Source organism: Dendrobium catenatum, unplaced genomic scaffold, assembly GCF_001605985.2.
Source record: "Dendrobium catenatum unplaced genomic scaffold, ASM160598v2 fragScaff_scaffold_716, whole genome shotgun sequence".
NCBI classification, from domain to species: domain Eukaryota; kingdom Viridiplantae; phylum Streptophyta; class Magnoliopsida; order Asparagales; family Orchidaceae; genus Dendrobium; species Dendrobium catenatum.
In genome coordinates, this window is record NW_021319178.1 from 9,181,960 (window position 1) to 9,187,092 (window position 5,133).

Sequence of the window (5,133 nt, forward strand, 5' to 3'; positions counted from 1 at the left end):
CCTGACCTCTCCTACTCCATACATGGCCATCGCTGCATCTCTTTACAACAATCGCCTTCTTCGAACTCCTCGATGACGACGAAAACGCAGACGGGCGGTCTGAATCTGATGCCGTGTTGATTGTCTGCAATTTTGTTGCCTAATTAATGGCATCTGAGAGGTTTTCCCTTTCTACTGGTTCTTTTCATTCCTTTACACCTTCTAAATTTGGTTCTAGACTTGCGTCTGCGATACTTAACTATTGTTTCTTTTCTGAGGTTTTTACTTATATCAAAACCGTTTAATCTTATTATCATATTTCGCTTATTGATTTTGTTTTGGAGAAAGAAATTTGGGTTTAGCACATATTATCCTATTCTCATGAACATTATTGAATGGGGAGATATAATAAGTGCTTAGATCGAAATAAGGTTGGCTTACCAGCGCTTTGCATGTTCTTCCATTGTTTTAGCGTTAAATGGTCCGATCGAAATTTTGAGTACTTTCTTGGAAGCGATTCTTATTTTTGTTATAAGAGTTGGTACTTTTTTGGAGCAGATGATGCAAATCAAATTTCTTATCCTACACTCTGAAATCCTTTGAGGACTTCTAAATTCCGCTTATTGTCTGATGCTCTGAAACATATAATGGTTTTTTGGTGTTTAGTTAAGTTTTAAATTTTGTGCCGGTTGAATATGATTTTTTATTATGTTTAAAGCGACAGAGATTATTGCAATTGTTGATGCAGCGATCTTAGGGTTTGCTTTGTTGCAGTTATTTAGTATTCAACAGGCTCCTGCAATTTGTTCTAAAAATACAGGGGTTTTTTCTTAATTAAATTTTATAAAACCCATTGGTCGCGGCCTGTTGATGGCCGCAGTCTCCATAGCAGCAGGAGGGGAGCTTAAGAGCTTCTCCATCCAAATGCCAAACGAGGATTTGTAGTTGGTGTGAGCTCCAACCGAATGCCAGATTCTCATTTTGTGCTGGGTCAACAGTGGGTGTTGAATCAGGATCAACTAGGACATAAATAAAAGATTGTGTTGAACTCTTCTTTGGTGTCAAGCTAATAGCTATGAATAGTCTTTCTACTTCCAAGAAAGGGTAGAAGGATGGGACATACATTGCATTACAGATGTATGATCATTACGCTTCATGCAATACATTTATACAAAACTTTTACCTCGAGCACACACAATGGAGCTGTAGACAGTCAAGTGGAAAAAACTTTGACCGGCTAGTTTTAGAGAAGTGAGACCGGTTAATCGGTTCCGGTGGTTCACATCGGTTCTAGCCGGTTTGGTGCACAGCCGGTTTTTAAGGCTGAATTGGACTGGCCTTCAGACTGATTCACGGTTGAATTGGTTGGACCGGTCGGTCCAGTCCGATTTTCAAAATGTGGGTATTTTTGGATTATAAAATGAGTTTTTCGGGTGGAGATTGTCATAGTTGTGAATTTAAAATTCGAACCAATTTTAACTACATTGAAGATAAATTAAATTTGATACTATAAGTAAATCTAAATTGTATGCTTCATTGATTTTCTTATGGAGAGAGTATTAAGTATGGATCCGGATATGGAGAATTGTTCGATTGTGTGATTTTGAACATTAAAAGTGTAGTTATTGTTCACCATTCCTCTTTTCATTTGCTTTTAAAGAAGTTGCATAGTAAATTATAATAGAATAGAATAAAAATACAATATCTTTGAAATTTTATTTAGATGATTATAAAATAAATATAGGTGATTTTTTGTTTAAAACAACTTAAATGCATTGGAAAGTTTAATGGTAGTGGCAAGAAAGTGCTTGTGGTGTTGTCAAAATTTTATTTAGGGAAGTGGGATCTTAAAATAAAATAATTTTGTTTGGCGTCTCATTGTTAGAGTTAAGAGAATTTTGTAGATCAAAATTAAGAATTCAAATAACATGTCTCTTATAGTTTAGAAAGCATAAACATAGGACAATGTTTGTTTGAGGGTGAGAGGAGTTAAATGTAGATCAAATTATTAATGTTTTTCATATATATGTAAGATGTTGGTGACTATTACAAAAATTTGATCAGGTTTCCTCTTGTCTCTTGTGGCCTTAATCCTCTCTTTCACCTCTCTCTCTCTCTGTCCAAAATGAAAAGTCATTCCTCTCTCTTTCTCAATATTAAGCCCCGAATGGCACATGAGGCAACAATGCAACATTCAATTCTTCCAAATGTAGGAGCATTAATTGTGAATTTCGGACGATTCTCCCTTCCTCTAATGTGCTCAGCATCTTTTTTTTGGGACATTTAGGCCATTTAAGTCAAACTCACACACACAACGCATACACAGAGACTCGAACCTTAGACCTCTTAGTTGGAAGCCTTAGTTCTCAACCAATAGGCCAAGGAGAGTTGTGTATGCTCAGCATCTTGTTTGGTATATTTTTGAGGTGACGGGACACATTTTTATTGGTCAAGATATTAATTTGAACCTGCCCTTAATTATTGTTTTGTGGGTTGGCCGTTAGGAATGGCAAATGATGACTTGTGAGGTCTTTGAATTTGGCCGAAAGATTTCATGCTGCATCTTTTTTTGAAAATCTGATAGAACAACTAATTTGAAGAAGAGCTTTACTGTTTTAATGAAACTTGGGGTGAATTTAAAATGCAAAAAAAAATCATGATACATCAGTTTTTGAAAATCTGATAAAACAACTAATTTGAAGAAGAGCTTTACTGTTTGATTAATTTGATTGGGGTTGATCAAGATGATGATTATATAAATTAAAATTAAAATTAATAAAATTAACATAATAATATAATAATTAATTTTTAAATATTTGATACTTCAATCTTTTTGATCATCTTCTCGGTTGAATTGGACTGTATTCAATTTGGTTGGGTTTTTAAAACTATAATTGAATCTGCTTGAACTCTTTGAATGTAGCTCGAGTTCAAATGCGATTACATAATCAAGCTCAAGTTAGAGGTGATTTGAGTTCAGCTTGGCTCGTTTATACTTGAGCTCCACGTCCTTGGCTTGCTCCAATAGAAAATTTTAGTTACATGATGATAAGATCAACTGAATAATACATTGTCCTTTCATATGTGAATAGCACACTCATTAATAAAGCTTTGATGGGGTGCCCAATGGGCCAACAAACCACACCAACATGAAACTATAAGGAATTTATAGCACAGTTCTACAAATAAGAAAATAATTATGAATCAATGGTGCACCAAATAGTAGCAACATGATATCAAAGTTAACAAATTGCAACAACAAAGAGCTTTCCAAATGCAAGTTGCTTTTTTTAGCTACTTAGTCCATGAGTAGGCGGTATAGGTGTTAGTATTAAGAATCTCTAAATGAGTTTGCAATTGGTCATCATATGTAAATAATCTAGATTATGAAGACTTGAATCTTTTTTATTAAATGGTTAAGTGGTGGTGTTTAATGAAATAAGATGTAGTCGTTATTATGATGAAAATTATTAATGAGGCTAGTGACTTTCATTCTGATACCTTTAGGAATGCTTGTAGATTTGAATTAGTAATGAAGATAATTTCAAATAGTAGATATATATATGTTGATATCTGCTAGTGAAAGTGAGGAGCTAATATTTCAAGCTATCCATAATTTTTTTTTTGGGGACATTTAAGACAATTAAGGCAAACTCACACACACGCATACACATAGACTCGAACCTTGGACCTCTTAGTTGGAAGCCTAAGCTCTCAACCAATAGGCCAAGGAGAGTTGTGTCAAGCTGTCTATAATTTGATTTGTTAATGATCTCACAACTTGAGCTTATAGAGCATTGATATCGCGCTTGATGCTATACTAAGCTCGTATATTAAATGATCCTAAGCTTGAGCTATGCCTCGCTCGAGCCAAAAGCTCATTATTGAAATTAATTTAAGGTAATATTATATAATATATTTAAAAATTTTAAATTAATCCTATATTGAAAATAAATATCCTTAAAATTAAAATAAAAAAAATCAAGCTCAATAATCAAATCAATCTTGAACTTTTCACACAAGTTTGAGAAATGGAGTTAAATTTGAGTCTATAAATTTTTTAACAAGTTGAGCTTGAGCTTACTAAACAATTTTTAGTCAAGCTAAAAAAAAATAAAAAAAAGCTCGACTTCAGTTGGTAGACACTCAGCTCAACTTATTTACAACTGTAGACATCCTTAATTTTGAGTCCAGAAAGCTTCAAATTAATTTCTTCAATGCCTTTTTCTTATGTTTATTTTGGCACAAAAGTGTTTACGAGCGTTTTGAATATTTGAAATAAAAAATAAGCTCATTAGCAAGGATAATTTTGTTAATTATATGTTTATCAGGCGTGAATGCATGCTGAGCTAGTTGAATGAGTTTGGGGATGATAGATTTGAGCTTTCCAATTATGAGCTTAGGAATGACTTAATAGAATGTATTGCAAATATATAATCACTTTCACTAATCACTAATTTTACTTTATAATAATTAATCTTAAATAGTTTTAAGGCATAAATTTAATATAAATGTAGTTATAACAAACAAATTATTTAGCACACTTTTATGTCGGTTTTGTCATTTAAAATTAGAAACATCTACAATTGATTAAATTTGAAATTTTATTTTAAAACATATAATCATCCAATGCTTATTTTTATGTAATTATAGATTTTTAAAATAAGTATATTTAAAATTCTAAAAATATTTGCCAAATTTATTTTATCGTCTCTTTAGTTTATTTAAGAACAATAATGCCAATGAAACCCTCAGAAAGAAAAAAAAAACTTTTTTTTTCTTTAAAAAAATATATATTTAAGCTCTTTCTACCAAAACTCATCTATGGTTCCGAATTAAGGGTAAAACAATTATTTTAGTTCCAGTTGGCATTCGTCTCATTCATTATACACTTCTACCTCAGTACTGCAGCTATCCTCAACCGCCGAACTATGACTTCGACAAAAATATAAGTTACGGTACAAAAGGATTTCATTTTATCTTCGCGAATCACTTAGCCTACGTCTAACTCTATTCAAAATGTATAAATTTGTTATCCATATTCTTATATTATGATTAGCTTCTTAGTTTATTTTAATTTGATTTAAATTCAGTTCAAAAGAAAAAAAAAAGAAGTTAAAGAAGAGATAGGACACACACACACACACACACTGT

At 32.3% G+C, this 5,133-nt stretch overlaps 1 non-coding gene across 1 annotated transcript; it reads left to right on the top strand.

Moving 5' to 3' along the window:
• The first annotated feature begins 529 nt into the window (after positions 1-529).
• Positions 530-617, top strand: LOC114579972. The gene has a single exon (XR_003701257.1). It is a non-coding gene; the product is annotated as a small nucleolar RNA R16 (small nucleolar RNA).
• The last annotated feature ends 4,516 nt before the right edge of the window (positions 618-5,133 follow it).